The sequence below is a fragment of the Taudactylus pleione genome, unplaced genomic scaffold, assembly GCF_031769625.1.
Source record: "Taudactylus pleione unplaced genomic scaffold, aTauple2 ptg000070l, whole genome shotgun sequence".
Lineage (NCBI taxonomy): Eukaryota > Metazoa > Chordata > Amphibia > Anura > Myobatrachidae > Taudactylus > Taudactylus pleione.
The window spans coordinates 2,367,373-2,387,263 of NW_028284472.1; the positions used below are offsets into that span (position 1 = coordinate 2,367,373).

Consider the following 19,891-nt stretch of genomic DNA (forward strand, 5'->3'; position numbering starts at 1 on the left):
AGAGAATGGTTTATCATCAGAATCCTCTACTTTTACTAATGAATGGTGTGGATATTGATCAAGTTTTGCTAACTAGAGGGCTGTCTTACATTCTGTTTGGTCATTTGTGTCAGAACTTAGCAGAAGGGCACAAAGGATGCATGCTATGACTGCCTCTTGGGCATTGCTAGCTAATGCTTCACCAGACCATCTAAGTAGAGTTCATATGTTGTCATCATTCCATGCTTTGAAATTTCATTAAGTGCTTGCCCTCCAAGCCCATGTCCATCCTCTTTTTGTTCATAAAGTGGTTGAACTTGTCTCTCAATCTTAATCATTTAGTTCTGCTATATTATTTGTCTCGCTCTTTTATTAAACTTTGCTCGGGTGTTCGCCTTCAGTTCCCACTGAAAATAAAAATCTATTTCCTACTTACCATATGTTTTCCCACAGTGTAGGAGAATGGCAATAGGCATTCAATGGGAACTTAACTTTGAAAAATGGAATGAAGAAGATGATGAATATAATCATATTTGATTGATTTTTTATGATTTGTGTTCAACTTTGACTATTGCTGTAGAGTACTTTTATTGGTTTGCTTGTTTTCTTTGGCTCTACTAGAGAGTTTACATATGGTAAAAAGCTGTATTTTGTAAAACTTGGAGATGCCGGGCATTGAATCCGGGGCCTCATACATGCGAAGCATGCGCTCTACCACTGAGCTACATTGCCTATGAGCTGCTATTTTTTTATGCACAAGTAATTGCAGCTTTACATTTCACTAGAGATTTACTACTTTTCAGTATCATTAGGGATATATTAGAGGATGGAAGCATAACCATTATACCATGCTTGACTGCAAGGACTTTATGGTTTTCATGGCTGATGAGAATGCAAGTAGATGCCCATTCCAAACACTGGAATGCTCTTAAAGTTCTCCATCAGAGACTGGTTTATCATTAGAATCCCTTACTTTTACTAATGAATGGTGTGGATATTGATCAAGTTTTGCTAACTAGAGGGCTGTCTTACATTCTGATTGGTCATCAGTGTCAGAACATAGCAGAAGGGCACAAAGGATGCATGCTAAGATTGCCTCTTGGGCATTGCGAGAAAATGCTTCACAATACAATCTATGTAGACTTCATATGTTGTCATCATTCCATGCTTTGAAATTTCATTAAGTGCTTGCCCTCCAAGCCCATGTCCATCCTCTTTTTGTTCATAAAGTGGTTGAACTTGTCTCTCAATCTTAATCATTTAGTTCTGCTATATTATTTGTCTCGCTCTTTTATTAAACTTTGCTCAGGTAGTCGCCTTCAGTTCCCACTGAGAATAAAAAATCTATTTCCTACTTACCATAAGTTTTCCCTCAGTGTAGGAGAATGGCAATAGGCATTCAATGGGAACTTAACTTTGAAAAATGGAATGAAGAAGATGATGAATATAATCATATTTGATTGATTTTTTATGATTTGTGTTCAACTTTGACTATTGCTGTAGAGTACTTTTATTGGTTTGCTTGTTAACTTTGGCTCTACTAGAGAGTTTGCATATGGGAAAAAGCTGTATTTTGTAAAACTTAGAGATTCTGGGGATTGAACCTGGGGCCTCATACATGCGAAGCATGCGCTCTACCACTGAGCTACATCCCTTATGAGCTGCTATTTTCTTATGCACAAGTGATTGCAGCTTTACATTTCACTAGAGATTTACTACTTTTCAGTGTTATTAGGGATATATTAGAGGATGGAAGCATAACCATTATACGATGCTTGACTGCAAGGACTTTATGGTTTTCATGGGTGATGAGAATGCAAATAGAAGCCCATTCCAAACATTGGAATGCTCTTAAAGTTCTCCATCAGAGAATGGTTTATCATCAGAATCCTCTACTTTTACTAATGAATGGTGTGGATATTGATCAAGTTTTGCTAACTAGAGGGCTGTCTTACATTCTGTTTGGTCATTTGTGTCAGAACTTAGCAGAATGGCACAAAGGATGCATGCTATGACTGCCTCTTGGGCATTGCTAGCTAATGCTTCACCAGACAATCTAAGTAGAGTTCATATGTTGTCATCATTCAATGCTTTGAAATTTCATTAAGTGCTTGCCCTCCAAGCCCATGTCCATCCTCTTTTTGTTCACAAAGTGTTTGAACTTGTCTTTCAATCTTAAACAATTAGTTTTGCTATATTATTTGTCTCGCTCTTTTATTAAACTTTGCTCAGGTAGTCGCCCTCAGTTCCCTCTGAAAATAAAAAATCTATTTCCTACTTACCATAAGTTTTCCCTCAGTATAGGAGAATGGCAATAGGCATTCAATAGGAACTTAACCTTGAAAACTGGAATGAAGAAGATGATGAATATAATCATATTTGATTTATTTTTTATGATTTGTATTCAACTTTGACTATTGCTGTAGAGTACTTTTATTGGTTTGCTTGTTTTCTTTGCCTCTACTAGAGAGTTTACATATGGTAAAAAGCTGTATTTTGTAAAACTTGGAGATGCCGGGGATTGAATCCGGGGCCTCATACATGCCAAGCATGCACTCTACCACTGAGCTACATCCCCTATGAGCTGCTATTTTTTTATGCACAAGTGATTGCAGCTTTACATTTCACTAGAGATTTACTACTTTTCAGTGTTATTAGGGATATCTTAGAGGATGGAAGCATAACCATTATAACATGCTTGACTGCAAGGACTTTATGGTTTTCATGGCTGATGAGAATGCAAGTAGATGCCCATTCCAAACACTGGAATGCTCTTAAAGTTCTCCATCAGAGACTGGTTTATCATCAGAATCCCCTACTTTTACTAATGAATGGTGTGGATATTGATCAAGTTTTGCTCACTAGAGGGCTGTCTTACATTCTGTTTGGTCATCAGTGTCAGAACTTAGCAGAAGGGCACAAAGGATGCATGCTAAGACTGCCTCTTGGGCATTGCTAGAAAATGCTTCACAAGACAATCTATGTAGACTTCATATGTTGTCATCATTCCATGCTTTGAAATTTCATTAAGTGCTTGCCCTCCAAGCCCATGTCCATCCTCTTTTTGTTCATAAAGTGGTTGAACTTGTCTCTCAATCTTAATCATTTAGTTCTGCTATATTATTTGTCTCGCTCTTTTATTAAACTTTGCTCAGGTAGTCGCCTTCAGTTCCCACTGAGAATAAAAAATCTATTTCCTACTTACAATATGTTTTCCCTCAGTGTATGAGAATGGCAATAGGCATTCAATGGGAACTTAACTTTGAAAAATGGAATGAAGAAGATGATGAATATAATCATATTTGATTGATTTTTTTATGATTTGTTTTCAACTTTGACTATTGCTGTAGAGTACTTCTATTGTTTGGCTTGTTAACTTTGGCTCTACTAGAGAGTTTACATATGGTAAAACGCTGTATTTTGTGAAACTTGGAGATGCCGGGGATTGAACCCAGGGCCTCATACATGCAAAGCATGCGCTCTACCACTGAGCTACATCCCCTATAAGCTACTATGTTCTTATGCACAAGTGATTGCAGCTTTACATTTCACTAGAGATTTACTACTTTTCAGTGTTATTAGGGATATATTAGAGGATGGAGGCATAACCATTATACCATGCTTGACTGCAAGGACTTTATGGTTTTCATGGCTGATGAGAATGCAAGTAGATTCCCATTCCAAACACTGGAATGCTCTTTAAGTTCTCCATCAGAGACTGGTTTATTATCAGAATCCCCTACTTTTACTAATGAATGGTGTGGATATTGATCAAGTTTTGCTAACTAGAGGGCTGTCTTACATTCTGTTTGGTCATCAGTGTCAGAACTTAGCAGAAGGGCACAAAGAATGCATGCTAAGACTGCCTCTTGGGCATTGCTAGAAAATGCTTCACAATACAATCTATGTAGACTTCATATGTTGTCATCATTCCATGCTTTGAAATTTCATTAAGTGCTTGCCCTCCAAGCCCATGTCCATCCTCTTTTTGTTCATAAAGTGGTTGAACTTGTCTCTCAATCTTAATCATTTAGTTCTGCTATATTATTTGTCTCGCTCTTTTATTAAACTTTGCTCAGGTAGTCGCCTTCAGTTCCCACTGAGAATAAAAAATCTATTTCCTACTTACCATAAGTTTTCCCTCAGTGAAGGAGAATGGCAATTGGCATTCAATAGGAACTTAACTTTGAAAACTGGAATGAAGAAGATGATGAATATTATCATATTTGATTTATTTTTTATGATTTGTATTCAACTTTGACTATTGCTGTAGAGTACTTTTATTGGTTTGCTTGTTTTCTTTGGCTCTACTAGAGAGTTTACATATGGTAAAAAGCTGTATTTTGTAAAACTTGGAGATGCCGGGGATTGAATCCGGGGCCTCATACATGCGAAGCATGCGCTCTACCACTGAGCTACATCCCCTATGAGCTGCTATTTTTTTATGCACAAGTGATTGCAGCTTTACATTTCACTAGAGATTTACTACTTTTCAGTGTTATTAGGGATATATTAGAGGATGGAAGCATAACCATTATACGATGCTTGACTGCAAGGACTTTATGGTTTTCATGGGTGATGAGAATGCAAGTAGAAGCCCATTCCAAACATTGGAATGCTCTTAAAGTTCTCCATCAGAGAATGGTTTATCATCAGAATCCTCTACTTTTACTAATGAATGGTGTGGATATTGATCAAGTTTTGCTAACTAGAGGGCTGTCTTACATTCTGTTTGGTCATTTGTGTCAGAACTTAGCAGAAGGGCACAAAGGATGCATGCTATGACTGCCTCTTGGGCATTGCTAGCTAATGCTTCACCAGACAATCTAAGTAGAGTTCATATGTTGTCATCATTCCATGCTTTGAAATTTCATTAAGTGCTTGCCCTCCAAGCCCATGTCCATCCTCTTTTTGTTCATAAAGTGGTTGAACTTGTCTCTCAATCTTAATCATTTAGTTCTGCTATATTATTTGTCTCGCTCTTTTATTAAACTTTGCTCGGGTGTTCGCCTTCAGTTCCCACTGAAAATAAAAAATCTATTTCCTACTTACCATATGTTTTCCCACAGTGTAGGAGAATGGCAATAGGCATTCAATGGGAACTTAACTTTGAAAAATGGAATGAAGAAGATGATGAATATAATCATATTTGATTGATTTTTTATGATTTGTGTTCAACTTTGACTATTGCTGTAGAGTACTTTTATTGGTTTGCTTGTTTTCTTTGGCTCTACTAGAGAGTTTACATATGGTAAAAAGCTGTATTTTGTAAAACTTGGAGATGCCGGGCATTGAATCCGGGGCCTCATACATGCGAAGCATGCGCTCTACCACTGAGCTACATCGCCTATGAGCTGCTATTTTTTTATGCACAAGTGATTGCAGCTTTACATTTCACTAGAGATTTACTACTTTTCAGTATCATTAGGGATATATTAGAGGATGGAAGCATAACCATTATACCATGCTTGACTGCAAGGACTTTATGGTTTTCATGGCTGATGAGAATGCAAGTAGATGCCCATTCCAAACACTGGAATGCTCTTAAAGTTCTCCATCAGAGACTGGTTTATCATTAGAATCCCTTACTTTTACTAATGAATGGTGTGGATATTGATCAAGTTTTGCTAACTAGAGGGCTGTCTTACATTCTGTTTGGTCATCAGTGTCAGAACATAGCAGAAGGGCACAAAGGATGCATGCTAAGATTGCCTCTTGGGCATTGCTAGAAAATGCTTCACAATACAATCTATGTAGACTTCATATGTTGTCATCATTCCATGCTTTGAAATTTCATTAAGTGCTTGCCCTCCAAGCCCATGTCCATCCTCTTTTTGTTCATAAAGTGGTTGAACTTGTCTCTCAATCTTAATCATTTAGTTCTGCTATATTATTTGTCTCGCTCTTTTATTAAACTTTGCTCAGGTAGTCGCCTTCAGTTCCCACTGAGAATAAAAAATCTATTTCCTACTTACCATAAGTTTTCCCTCAGTGTAGGAGAATGGCAATAGGCATTCAATGGGAACTTAACTTTGAAAAATGGAATGAAGAAGATGATGAATATAATCATATTTGATTGATTTTTTATGATTTGTGTTCAACTTTGACTATTGCTGTAGAGTACTTTTATTGGTTTGCTTGTTAACTTTGGCTCTACTAGAGAGTTTGCATATGGGAAAAAGCTGTATTTTGTAAAACTTAGAGATTCTGGGGATTGAACATGGGGCCTCATACATGCGAAGCATGCGCTCTACCACTGAGCTACATCCCTTATGAGCTGCTATTTTCTTATGCACAAGTGATTGCAGCTTTACATTTCACTAGAGATTTACTACTTTTCAGTGTTATTAGGGATATCTTAGAGGATGGAAGCATAACCATTATACCATGCTTGACTGCAAGGACTTTATGGTTTTCATGGCTGATGACAATGCAAGTAGATGCCCATTCCAAACACTGGAATGCTCTTAAGTTTCTCCATCAGAGACTGGTTTATCATCAGAATCCCCTACTTTTACTAATGAATGGTGTGGATATTGATCAAGTTTTGCTAACTAGAGGGCTGTCTTACATTCTGTTTGGTCATCAGTGTCAGAACTTAGAAGAAGGTCAAAAAGGATGCATGCTAAGACTGCCTCTTTGGCATTGCTAGCTAATGCTTCACCAGACAATCTATGTAGAGTTGATATGTTGTCATCAATCCATGCTTTGAAATTTCATTAAGTGCTTGCCCTCCAAGCCCATGTCCATCCTCTTTTTGTTCACAAAGTGTTTGAACTTGTCTTTCAATCTTAAACAATTAGTTTTGCTATATTATTTGTCTCGCTCTTTTATTAAACTTTGCTCAGGTAGTCGCCTTCAGTTCCCACTGAAAATAAAAAATCTATTTCCTACTTACCATAAGTTTTCCCTCAGTGTAGGAGAATGGCAATAGGCATTCAATAGGAACTTAACCTTGAAAACTGGAACGAAGAAGATGATGAATATAATCATATTTGATTGATTTTTCATGATTTGTATTCAACTTTGACTATTGCTGTAGAGTACTTTTATTGGTTTGCTTGTTTTCTTTGGCTCTACTAGAGAGTTTACATATGGTAAAAAGCTGTATTTTGTAAAACTTAGAGATGCCGGGGATTGAATCCGGGGCCTCATACATGCCAAGCATGCGCTCTACCTCTGAGCTACATCCCCTAAGAGCTGCTATTTTTTTATGCACAAGTGATTGCAGCTTTACATTTCACTAGAGATTTACTACTTTTCAGTGTTATTAGGGATATATTAGAGGATGGAAGCATAACCATTATACGATGCTTGACTGCAAGGACTTTATGGTTTTCATGGGTGATGAGAATGCAAGTAGAAGCCCATTCCAAACATTGGAATGCTCTTAAAGTTCTCCATCAGAGAATGGTTTATCATCAGAATCCTCTACTTTTACTAATGAATGGTGTGGATATTGATCAAGTTTTGCTAACTAGAGGGCTGTCTTACATTCTGTTTGGTCATTTGTGTCAGAACTTAGCAGAAGGGCACAAAGGATGCATGCTATGACTGCCTCTTGGGCATTGCTAGCTAATGCTTCACCAGACAATCTAAGTAGAGTTCATATGTTGTCATCATTCCATGCTTTGAAATTTCATTAAGTGCTTGCCCTCCAAGCCCATGTCCATCCTCTTTTTGTTCATAAAGTGGTTGAACTTGTCTCTCAATCTTAATCATTTAGTTCTGCTATATTATTTGTCTCGCTCTTTTATTAAACTTTGCTCGGGTGTTCGCCTTCAGTTCCCACTGAAAATAAAAAATCTATTTCCTACTTACCATATGTTTTCCCACAGTGTAGGAGAATGGCAATAGGCATTCAATGGGAACTTAACTTTGAAAAATGGAATGAAGAAGATGATGAATATAATCATATTTGATTGATTTTTTATGATTTGTGTTCAACTTTGACTATTGCTGTAGAGTACTTTTATTGGTTTGCTTGTTTTCTTTGGCTCTACTAGAGAGTTTACATATGGTAAAAAGCTGTATTTTGTAAAACTTGGAGATGCCGGGCATTGAATCCGGGGCCTCATACATGCGAAGCATGCGCTCTACCACTGAGCTACATTGCTTATGAGCTGCTATTTTTTTATGCACAAGTGATTGCAGCTTTACATTTCACTAGAGATTTACTACTTTTCAGTATCATTAGGGATATATTAGAGGATGGAAGCATAACCATTATACCATGCTTGACTGCAAGGACTTTATGGTTTTCATGGCTGATGAGAATGCAAGTAGATGCCCATTCCAAACACTGGAATGCTCTTAAAGTTCTCCATCAGAGACTGGTTTATCATTAGAATCCCTTACTTTTACTAATGAATGGTGTGGATATTGATCAAGTTTTGCTAACTAGAGGGCTGTCTTACATTCTGTTTGGTCATCAGTGTCAGAACATAGCAGAAGGGCACAAAGGATGCATGCTAAGATTGCCTCTTGGGCATTGCGAGAAAATGCTTCACAATACAATCTATGTAGACTTCATATGTTGTCATCATTCCATGCTTTGAAATTTCATTAAGTGCTTGCCCTCCAAGCCCATGTCCATCCTCTTTTTGTTCATAAAGTGGTTGAACTTGTCTCTCAATCTTAATCATTTAGTTCTGCTATATTATTTGTCTCGCTCTTTTATTAAACTTTGCTCAGGTAGTCGCCTTCAGTTCCCACTGAGAATAAAAAATCTATTTCCTACTTACCATAAGTTTTCCCTCAGTGTAGGAGAATGGCAATAGGCATTCAATGGGAACTTAACTTTGAAAAATGGAATGAAGAAGATGATGAATATAATCATATTTGATTGATTTTTTATGATTTGTGTTCAACTTTGACTATTGCTGTAGAGTACTTTTATTGGTTTGCTTGTTAACTTTGGCTCTACTAGAGAGTTTGCATATGGGAAAAAGCTGTATTTTGTAAAACTTAGAGATTCTGGGGATTGAACCTGGGGCCTCATACATGCGAAGCATGCGCTCTACCACTGAGCTACATCCCTTATGAGCTGCTATTTTCTTATGCACAAGTGATTGCAGCTTTACATTTCACTAGAGATTTACTACTTTTCAGTGTTAATAGGGATATCTTAGAGGATGGAAGCATAACCATTATACCATGCTTGACTGCAAGGACTTTATGGTTTTCATGGCTGATGACAATGCAAGTAGATGCCCATTCCAAACACTGGAATGCTCTTAAAGTTCTCCATCAGAGACTGGTTTATCATCAGAATCCCCTACTTTTACTAATGAATGGTGTGGATATTGATCAAGTTTTGCTAACTAGAGGGCTGTCTTACATTCTGTTTGGTCATCAGTGTCAGAACTTAGAAGAAGGTCAAAAAGGATGCATGCTAAGACTGCCTCTTTGGCATTGCTAGCTAATGCTTCACCAGACAATCTATGTAGAGTTGATATGTTGTCATCAATCCATGCTTTGAAATTTCATTAAGTGCTTGCCCTCCAAGCCCATGTCCATCCTCTTTTTGTTCACAAAGTGTTTGAACTTGTCTTTCAATCTTAAACAATTAGTTTTGCTATATTATTTGTCTCGCTCTTTTATTAAACTTTGCTCAGGTAGTCGCCTTCAGTTCCCACTGAAAATAAAAAATCTATTTCCTACTTACCATAAGTTTTCCCTCAGTGTAGGAGAATGGCAATAGGCATTCAATAGGAACTTAACCTTGAAAACTGGAACGAAGAAGATGATGAATATAATCATATTTGATTGATTTTTTATGATTTGTATTCAACTTTGACTATTGCTGTAGAGTACTTTTATTGGTTTGCTTGTTTTCTTTGGCTCTACTAGAGAGTTTACATATGGTAAAAAGCTGTATTTTGTAAAACTTAGAGATGCCGGGGATTGAATCCGGGGCCTTATACATGCCAAGCATGCGCTCTACCTCTGAGCTACATCCCCTAAGAGCTGCTATTTTTTTATGCACAAGTGATTGCAGCTTTACATTTCACTAGAGATTTACTACTTTTCAGTGTTATTAGGGATATCTTAGAGGATGGAAGCATAACCATTATACCATGCTTGACTGCAAGGACTTTATGGTTTTCATGGCTGATGAGAATGCAAGTAGATGCCCATTCCAAACACTGGAAAGCTCTTAAAGTTCTCCATCAGAGACTGGTTTATCATCAGAATCCCCTACTTTTACTAATGAATGGTGTGGATATTGATCAAGTTTTGCTAACTAGAGGGCTGTCTTACATTCTGTTTGGTCATCAGTGTCAGAAATTAGCAGAAGGGCACAAAGGATGCATGCTAAGACTGCCTCTTGGGCATTGCTAGAAAATGCTTCACAAGACAATCTATGTAGACTTCATATGTTGTCATCATTCCATGCTTTGAAATTTCATTAAGAGCTTGCCCTCCAAGCCCATGTCCATCCTCTTTTTGTTCATAAAGTGGTTGAACTTGTCTCTCAATCTTAATCATTTAGTTCTGCTATATTATTTGTCTCGCTCTTTTATTAAACTTTGCTCGGGTAGTCGCCTTCAGTTCCCACTGAGAATAAAAAATCTATTTCCTACTTACCATATGTTTTCCCTCAGTGTAGAAGAATGGCAAAAGCCATTCAATGGGAACTTAACTTTTAAAAATGGAATGAAGAAGATGATGAATATAATCATATTTGAATGATTATTTATGATTTGTATTCAACTTTGACTATTGCTGTAGAGTACTTTTATTGGTTTGCTTGTTAACATTGGCTCTACTAGAGAGTTTACATATGGTAAAAATCTGTCTTTTGTAAAACTTAGAGATGCCGGGGATTGAACCCGGGGCCTCATACATGCGAAGCATGCGCTCTACCACTGAGCTACATCCCCTATGAGCTGCTATTTTTTTATGCACAAGTGATTGCAGCTTTACATTTCACTAGAGATTTACTACTTTTCAGTGTTATTAGGGATATATTAGAGGATGGAAGCATAACCATTATACGATGCTTGACTGCAAGGACTTTATGGTTTTCATGGGTTATGAGAATGCAAGTAGAAGCCCATTCCAAACATTGGAATGCTCTTAAAGTTCTCCATAAGAGAATGGTTTATCATCAGAATCCTCTACTTTTACTAATGAATGGTGTGGATATTGATCAAGTTTTGCTAACTAGAGGGCTGTCTTACATTCTGTTTGGTCATTTGTGTCAGAACTTAGCAGAATGGCACAAAGGATGCATGCTATGACTGCCTCTTGGGCATTGCTAGCTAATGCTTCACCAGACAATCTAAGTAGAGTTCATATGTTGTCATCATTCAATGCTTTGAAATTTCATTAAGTGCTTGCCCTCCAAGCCCATGTCCATCCTCTTTTTGTTCACAAAGTGTTTGAACTTGTCTTTCAATCTTAAACAATTAGTTTTGCTATATTATTTGTCTCGCTCTTTTATTAAACTTTGCTCAGGTAGTCGCCCTCAGTTCCCTCTGAAAATAAAAAATCTATTTCCTACTTACCATAAGTTTTCCCTCAGTGTAGGAGAATGGCAATAGGCATTCAATAGGAACTTAACCTTGAAAACTGGAATGAAGAAGATGATGAATATAATCATATTTGATTTATTTTTTATGATTTGTATTCAACTTTGACTATTGCTGTAGAGTACTTTTATTGGTTTGCTTGTTTTCTTTGCCTCTACTAGAGAGTTTACATATGGTAAAAAGCTGTATTTTGTAAAACTTGGAGATGCCGGGGATTGAATCCGGGGCCTCATACATGCGAAGCATGCACTCTACCACTGAGCTACATCCCCTATGAGCTGCTATTTTTTTATTCACAAGTGATTGCAGCTTTACATTTCACTTGAGATTTACTACTTTTCAGTGTTATTAGGGATATCTTAGAGGATGGAAGCATAACCATTATAACATGCTTGACTGCAAGGACTTTATGGTTTTCATGGCTGATGAGAATGCAAGTAGATGCCCATTCCAAACATTGGAATGCTCTTAAAGTTCTCCATCAGACCCTGGTTTATCATCAGAATCCCCTACTTTTACTAATGAATGGTGTGGATATTGATCAAGTTTTGCTAACTAGAGGGCTGTCTTACATTCTGTTTGGTCATTTGTGTCAGAACTTAGCAGAAGGGCACAAAGGATGCATGCTAAGACTGCCTCTTGGGCATTGCTAGAAAATGCTTCACAAGACAATCTATGTAGACTTCATATGTTGTCATCCTTCCAGAAAATGCTTCACAAGACAATCTATGTAGACTTCATATGTTGTCATCATTCCATGCTTTGAAATTTCATTAAGTGCTTGCCCTCCAAGCCCATGTCCATCCTCTTTTTGTTCATAAAGTGGTTGAACTTGTCTCTCAATCTTAATCATTTAGTTCTGCTATATTATTTGTCTCGCTCTTTTATTAAACTTTGCTCAGGTAGTCGCCTTCAGTTCCCACTGAAAATAAAATATCTATTTACTACTTACCATATGTTTTCCCTCAGTGTAGGAGAATGGCAATAAGCATTCAATGGGAACTTAACTTTGAAAAATGGAATGAAGAAGATGATGAATATAATCATATTTGATTGATTTGGCTCTACTAGAGAGTTTACATATGGTAAAAAGCTGTATTTTGTAAAACTTGGAGATGGCAGGGTTTGAACCCAGGGCCTCATACATGCAAAGCATGCGCTCTACCACTGAGCTACATCCCCTATAAGCTACTATTTTCTTATGCACAAGTGATTGCAGCTTTACATTTCACTAGAGATTTACTACTTTTCAGTGTGATTAGGGATATCTTAGAGGATGGAAGCATAACCATTAAACCATGCTTGACTGCAAGGACTTTATGGTTTTCATGGGTGATGAGAATGCAAGTAGAAGCCCATTCCAAACATTGGAATGCTCTTAAAGTTCTCCATCAGACCCTGGTTTATCATCAGAATCCCCTACTTTTACTAATGAATGGTGTGGATATTGATCAAGTTTTGCTAACTAGAGGGCTGTCTTACATTCTGTTTGGTCATTTGTGTCAGAACTTAGCAGAAGGGCACAAAGGATGCATGCTAAGACTGCCTCTTGGGCATTGCTAGAAAATGCTTCACAAGACAATCTATGTAGACTTCATATGTTGTCATCCTTCCATGCTTTGAAATTTCATTAATTGCTTGCCCTCCAAGCCCATGTCCATAGTCTTTTTGTTCACAAAGTGTTTGAACTTGTCTCTCAATCTTAAACAATTAGTTTTGCTATATTATTTGTCTCGCTCTTTTATTAAACTTTGCTCAGGTAGTCGCCTTCAGTTCCCACTGAAAATAAAAAATCTATTTCCTACTTACCATAAGTTTTCCCTCAGTGTAGGAGAATGGCAATAGGCATTCAATAGGAACTTAACCTTGAAAACTGGAATGAAGAAGATGATGAATATAATCATATTTGATTGATTTTTTATGATTTGTATTCAACTTTGACTATTGCTGTAGAGTACTTTTATTGGTTTGCTTGTTTTCTTTGGCTCTACTAGAGAGTTTACATATGGTAAAAAGCTGTATTTTGTAAAACTTGGAGATGCCGGGGATTGAATCCGGGGCCTCATTCATGCGAAGCATGCGCTCTACCACTGAGCTACATTCCCTATGAGTTGCTATTTTTTTATGCACAAGTGATTGCAGCTTTACATTTCACTAGAGATTTACTACTTTTCAGTGTTATTAGGGATATCTTAGAGGATGGAAGCATAACCATTATACCATGCTTGACTGCAAGGACTTTATGGTTTTCATGGCTGATGAGAATGCAAGTAGATGCCCATTCCAAACACTGGAATGCTTTTAAAGTTCTTCATCAGAGACTGGTTTATCATCAGAATCCCCTACTTTTACTAATGAATGGTGTGGATATTGATCAAGTTTTGCTAACTAAAGGGCTGTCTTACATTCTGTTTGGTCATCAGTGTCAGAACTTAGCAGAAGGGCACAAAGGATGCATGCTAAGACTGCCTCTTGGGCATTGCTAGAAAATGCTTCACAAGACAATCTATGTAGACTTCAGATGTTGTCATCATTCCCTGCTTTGAAATTTCATTAAGTGCTTGCCCTCCAAGCCCATGTCCATCCTCGTTTTGTTCATAAAGTGGTTGAACTTGTCTCTCAATCTTAATCATTTAGTTCTGCTATATTATTTGTCTCGCTCTTTTATTAAACTTTGCTCGGGTGTTCGCCTTCAGTTCACACTGAAAATAAAAAATCTATTTCCTACTTACCATATGTTTTCCCACAGTGTAGGAGAATGGCAATAGGCATTCAATGGGAACTTAACTTTGAAAAATGGAATGAAGAAGATGATGAATATAATCATATTTGATTAATTTTTTATGATTTGTGTTCAACTTTGACTATTGCTGTAGAGTACTTTTATTGGTTTGCTTGTTATCATTGGCTCTACTAGAGAGTTTACATATGGTAAAAAGCTGTATTTTGTAAAACTTGGAGATGCCGGGCATTGAATCCGGGGCCTCATACATGCGAAGCATGCGCTCTACCACTGAGCTACATTGCTTATGAGCTGCTATTTTTTTATGCACAAGTGATTGCAGCTTTACATTTCACTAGAGATTTACTACTTTTCAGTATCATTAGGGATATATTAGAGGATGGAAGCATAACCATTATACCATGCTTGACTGCAAGGACTTTATGGTTTTCATGGCTGATGAGAATGCAAGTAGATGCCCATTCCAAACACTGGAATGCTCTTAAAGTTCTCCATCAGAGACTGGTTTATCATTAGAATCCCTTACTTTTACTAATGAATGGTGTGGATATTGATCAAGTTTTGCTAACTAGAGGGCTGTCTTACATTCTGTTTGGTCATCAGTGTCAGAACATAGCAGAAGGGCACAAAGGATGCATGCTAAGATTGCCTCTTGGGCATTGCGAGAAAATGCTTCACAATACAATCTATGTAGACTTCATATGTTGTCATCATTCCATGCTTTGAAATTTCATTAAGTGCTTGCCCTCCAAGCCCATGTCCATCCTCTTTTTGTTCATAAAGTGGTTGAACTTGTCTCTCAATCTTAATCATTTAGTTCTGCTATATTATTTGTCTCGCTCTTTTATTAAACTTTGCTCAGGTAGTCGCCTTCAGTTCCCACTGAGAATAAAAAATCTATTTCCTACTTACCATAAGTTTTCCCTCAGTGTAGGAGAATGGCAATAGGCATTCAATGGGAACTTAACTTTGAAAAATGGAATGAAGAAGATGATGAATATAATCATATTTGATTGATTTTTTATGATTTGTGTTCAACTTTGACTATTGCTGTAGAGTACTTTTATTGGTTTGCTTGTTAACTTTGGCTCTACTAGAGAGTTTGCATATGGGAAAAAGCTGTATTTTGTAAAACTTAGAGATTCTGGGGATTGAACCTGGGGCCTCATACATGCGAAGCATGCGCTCTACCACTGAGCTACATCCCTTATGAGCTGCTATTTTCTTATGCACAAGTGATTGCAGCTTTACATTTCACTAGAGATTTACTACTTTTCAGTGTTAATAGGGATATCTTAGAGGATGGAAGCATAACCATTATACCATGCTTGACTGCAAGGACTTTATGGTTTTCATGGCTGATGACAATGCAAGTAGATGCCCATTCCAAACACTGGAATGCTCTTAAAGTTCTCCATCAGAGACTGGTTTATCATCAGAATCCCCTACTTTTACTAATGAATGGTGTGGATATTGATCAAGTTTTGCTAACTAGAGGGCTGTCTTACATTCTGTTTGGTCATCAGTGTCAGAACTTAGAAGAAGGTCAAAAAGGATGCATGCTAAGACTGCCTCTTTGGCATTGCTAGCTAATGCTTCACCAGACAATCTATGTAGAGTTGATATGTTGTCATCAATCCATGCTTTGAAATTTCATTAAGTGCTTGCCCTCCAAGCCCATGTCCATCCTCTTTTTGTTCACAAAGTGTTTGAACTTGTCTTTCAATCTTAAACAATTAGTTTTGCTATATTATTTGTCTCGCTCTTTTATTAAACTTTGCTCAGGTAGTCGCCTTCAGTTCCCACTGAAAATAAAAAATCTATTTCCTACTTACCATAAGTTTTCCCTCAGTGTAGGAGAATGGCAATAGGCATTCAATAGGAACTTAACCTTGAAAACTGGAACGAAGAAGATGATGAATATAATCATATTTGATTGATTTTTTATGATTTGTATTCAACTTTGACTATTGCTGTAGAGTACTTTTATTGGTTTGCTTGTTTTCTTTGGCTCTACTAGAGAGTTTACATATGGTAAAAAGCTGTATTTTGTAAAACTTAGAGATGCCGGGGATTGAATCCGGGGCCTTATACATGCCAAGCATGCGCTCTACCTCTGAGCTACATCCCCTAAGAGCTGCTATTTTTTTATACACAAGTGATTGCAGCTTTACATTTCACTAGAGATTTACTACTTTTCAGTGTTATTAGGGATATCTTAGAGGATGGAAGCATAACCATTATACCATGCTTGACTGCAAGGACTTTATGGTTTTCATGGCTGATGAGAATGCAAGTAGATGCCCATTCCAAACACTGGAAAGCTCTTAAAGTTCTCCATCAGAGACTGGTTTATCATCAGAATCCCCTACTTTTACTAATGAATGGTGTGGATATTGATCAAGTTTTGCTAACTAGAGGGCTGTCTTACATTCTGTTTGGTCATCAGTGTCAGAAATTAGCAGAAGGGCACAAAGGATGCATGCTAAGACTGCCTCTTGGGCATTGCTAGAAAATGCTTCACAAGACAATCTATGTAGACTTCATATGTTGTCATCATTCCATGCTTTGAAATTTCATTAAGAGCTTGCCCTCCAAGCCCATGTCCATCCTCTTTTTGTTCATAAAGTGGTTGAACTTGTCTCTCAATCTTAATCATTTAGTTCTGCTATATTATTTGTCTCGCTCTTTTATTAAACTTTGCTCGGGTAGTCGCCTTCAGTTCCCACTGAGAATAAAAAATCTATTTCCTACTTACCATATGTTTTCCCTCAGTGTAGAAGAATGGCAAAAGCCATTCAATGGGAACTTAACTTTTAAAAATGGAATGAAGAAGATGATGAATATAATCATATTTGAATGATTATTTATGATTTGTATTCAACTTTGACTATTGCTGTAGAGTACTTTTATTGGTTTGCTTGTTAACATTGGCTCTACTAGAGAGTTTACATATGGTAAAAATCTGTCTTTTGTAAAACTTAGAGATGCCGGGGATTGAACCCGGGGCCTCATACATGCGAAGCATGCGCTCTACCACTGAGCTACATCCCCTATGAGCTGCTATTTTTTTATGCACAAGTGATTGCAGCTTTACATTTCACTAGAGATTTACTACTTTTCAGTGTTATTAGGGATATATTAGAGGATGGAAGCATAACCATTATACGATGCTTGACTGCAAGGACTTTATGGTTTTCATGGGTTATGAGAATGCAAGTAGAAGCCCATTCCAAACATTGGAATGCTCTTAAAGTTCTCCATAAGAGAATGGTTTATCATCAGAATCCTCTACTTTTACTAATGAATGGTGTGGATATTGATCAAGTTTTGCTAACTAGAGGGCTGTCTTACATTCTGTTTGGTCATTTGTGTCAGAACTTAGCAGAATGGCACAAAGGATGCATGCTATGACTGCCTCTTGGGCATTGCTAGCTAATGCTTCACCAGACAATCTAAGTAGAGTTCATATGTTGTCATCATTCAATGCTTTGAAATTTCATTAAGTGCTTGCCCTCCAAGCCCATGTCCATCCTCTTTTTGTTCACAAAGTGTTTGAACTTGTCTTTCAATCTTAAACAATTAGTTTTGCTATATTATTTGTCTCGCTCTTTTATTAAACTTTGCTCAGGTAGTCGCCCTCAGTTCCCTCTGAAAATAAAAAATCTATTTCCTACTTACCATAAGTTTTCCCTCAGTGTAGGAGAATGGCAATAGGCATTCAATAGGAACTTAACCTTGAAAACTGGAATGAAGAAGATGATGAATATAATCATATTTGATTTATTTTTTATGATTTGTATTCAACTTTGACTATTGCTGTAGAGTACTTTTATTGGTTTGCTTGTTTTCTTTGCCTCTACTAGAGAGTTTACATATGGTAAAAAGCTGTATTTTGTAAAACTTGGAGATGCCGGGGATTGAATCCGGGGCCTCATACATGCGAAGCATGCACTCTACCACTGAGCTACATCCCCTATGAGCTGCTATTTTTTTATTCACAAGTGATTGCAGCTTTACATTTCACTTGAGATTTACTACTTTTCAGTGTTATTAGGGATATCTTAGAGGATGGAAGCATAACCATTATAACATGCTTGACTGCAAGGACTTTATGGTTTTCATGGCTGATGAGAATGCAAGTAGATGCCCATTCCAAACATTGGAATGCTCTTAAAGTTCTCCATCAGACCCTGGTTTATCATCAGAATCCCCTACTTTTACTAATGAATGGTGTGGATATTGATCAAGTTTTGCTAACTAGAGGGCTGTCTTACATTCTGTTTGGTCATTTGTGTCAGAACTTAGCAGAAGGGCACAAAGGATGCATGCTAAGACTGCCTCTTGGGCATTGCTAGAAAATGCTTCACAAGACAATCTATGTAGACTTCATATGTTGTCATCCTTCCAGAAAATGCTTCACAAGACAATCTATGTAGACTTCATATGTTGTCATCATTCCATGCTTTGAAATTTCATTAAGTGCTTGCCCTCCAAGCCCATGTCCATCCTCTTTTTGTTCATAAAGTGGTTGAACTTGTCTCTCAATCTTAATCATTTAGTTCTGCTATATTATTTGTCTCGCTCTTTTATTAAACTTTGCTCAGGTAGTCGCCTTCAGTTCCCACTGAAAATAAAATATCTATTTACTACTTACCATATGTTTTCCCTCAGTGTAGGAGAATGGCAATAAGCATTCAATGGGAACTTAACTTTGAAAAATGGAATGAAGAAGATGATGAATATAATCATATTTGATTGATTTGGCTCTACTAGAGAGTTTACATATGGTAAAAAGCTGTATTTTGTAAAACTTGGAGATGGCAGGGTTTGAACCCAGGGCCTCATACATGCAAAGCATGCGCTCTACCACTGAGCTACATCCCCTATAAGCTACTATTTTCTTATGCACAAGTGATTGCAGCTTTACATTTCACTAGAGATTTACTACTTTTCAGTGTGATTAGGGATATCTTAGAGGATGGAAGCATAACCATTAAACCATGCTTGACTGCAAGGACTTTATGGTTTTCATGGGTGATGAGAATGCAAGTAGAAGCCCATTCCAAACATTGGAATGCTCTTAAAGTTCTCCATCAGACCCTGGTTTATCATCAGAATCCCCTACTTTTACTAATGAATGGTGTGGATATTGATCAAGTTTTGCTAACTAGAGGGCTGTCTTACATTCTGTTTGGTCATTTGTGTCAGAACTTAGCAGAAGGGCACAAAGGATGCATGCTAAGACTGCCTCTTGGGCATTGCTAGAAAATGCTTCACAAGACAATCTATGTAGACTTCATATGTTGTCATCCTTCCATGCTTTGAAATTTCATTAATTGCTTGCCCTCCAAGCCCATGTCCATAGTCTTTTTGTTCACAAAGTGTTTGAACTTGTCTCTCAATCTTAAACAATTAGTTTTGCTATATTATTTGTCTCGCTCTTTTATTAAACTTTGCTCAGGTAGTCGCCTTCAGTTCCCACTGAAAATAAAAAATCTATTTCCTACTTACCATAAGTTTTCCCTCAGTGTAGGAGAATGGCAATAGGCATTCAATAGGAACTTAACCTTGAAAACTGGAATGAAGAAGATGATGAATATAATCATATTTGATTGATTTTTTATGATTT

At 37.2% G+C, this 19,891-nt stretch overlaps 11 non-coding genes across 11 annotated transcripts; all 11 read right to left on the reverse strand.

Annotated features, from left to right (window-relative positions):
- Positions 1-2,485: 2,485 nt before the first annotated feature.
- Positions 2,486-2,557, reverse strand: TRNAA-GGC (transfer RNA alanine (anticodon GGC)). The gene has a single exon. It is a non-coding gene; the product is annotated as a tRNA-Ala (tRNA).
- An 852-nt stretch (positions 2,558-3,409) lies between these two features.
- TRNAA-UGC (transfer RNA alanine (anticodon UGC)) lies at positions 3,410-3,481 on the reverse strand. Its single transcript has one exon. It is a non-coding gene; the product is annotated as a tRNA-Ala (tRNA).
- An 851-nt stretch (positions 3,482-4,332) lies between these two features.
- TRNAA-CGC (transfer RNA alanine (anticodon CGC)) lies at positions 4,333-4,404 on the reverse strand. Its single transcript has one exon. It is a non-coding gene; the product is annotated as a tRNA-Ala (tRNA).
- Positions 4,405-7,101: 2,697 nt separating this feature from the next.
- On the reverse strand, positions 7,102-7,173 carry TRNAA-GGC (transfer RNA alanine (anticodon GGC)). The gene has a single exon. It is a non-coding gene; the product is annotated as a tRNA-Ala (tRNA).
- A 3,620-nt stretch (positions 7,174-10,793) lies between these two features.
- TRNAA-CGC (transfer RNA alanine (anticodon CGC)) lies at positions 10,794-10,865 on the reverse strand. The gene has a single exon. It is a non-coding gene; the product is annotated as a tRNA-Ala (tRNA).
- An 851-nt stretch (positions 10,866-11,716) lies between these two features.
- TRNAA-CGC (transfer RNA alanine (anticodon CGC)) lies at positions 11,717-11,788 on the reverse strand. The gene has a single exon. It is a non-coding gene; the product is annotated as a tRNA-Ala (tRNA).
- Positions 11,789-12,626: 838 nt separating this feature from the next.
- On the reverse strand, positions 12,627-12,698 carry TRNAA-UGC (transfer RNA alanine (anticodon UGC)). Its single transcript has one exon. It is a non-coding gene; the product is annotated as a tRNA-Ala (tRNA).
- An 851-nt stretch (positions 12,699-13,549) lies between these two features.
- Positions 13,550-13,621, reverse strand: TRNAA-CGC (transfer RNA alanine (anticodon CGC)). The gene has a single exon. It is a non-coding gene; the product is annotated as a tRNA-Ala (tRNA).
- Positions 13,622-17,241: 3,620 nt separating this feature from the next.
- On the reverse strand, positions 17,242-17,313 carry TRNAA-CGC (transfer RNA alanine (anticodon CGC)). Its single transcript has one exon. It is a non-coding gene; the product is annotated as a tRNA-Ala (tRNA).
- Positions 17,314-18,164: 851 nt separating this feature from the next.
- TRNAA-CGC (transfer RNA alanine (anticodon CGC)) lies at positions 18,165-18,236 on the reverse strand. The gene has a single exon. It is a non-coding gene; the product is annotated as a tRNA-Ala (tRNA).
- An 838-nt stretch (positions 18,237-19,074) lies between these two features.
- On the reverse strand, positions 19,075-19,146 carry TRNAA-UGC (transfer RNA alanine (anticodon UGC)). The gene has a single exon. It is a non-coding gene; the product is annotated as a tRNA-Ala (tRNA).
- Positions 19,147-19,891: the final 745 nt, after the last annotated feature.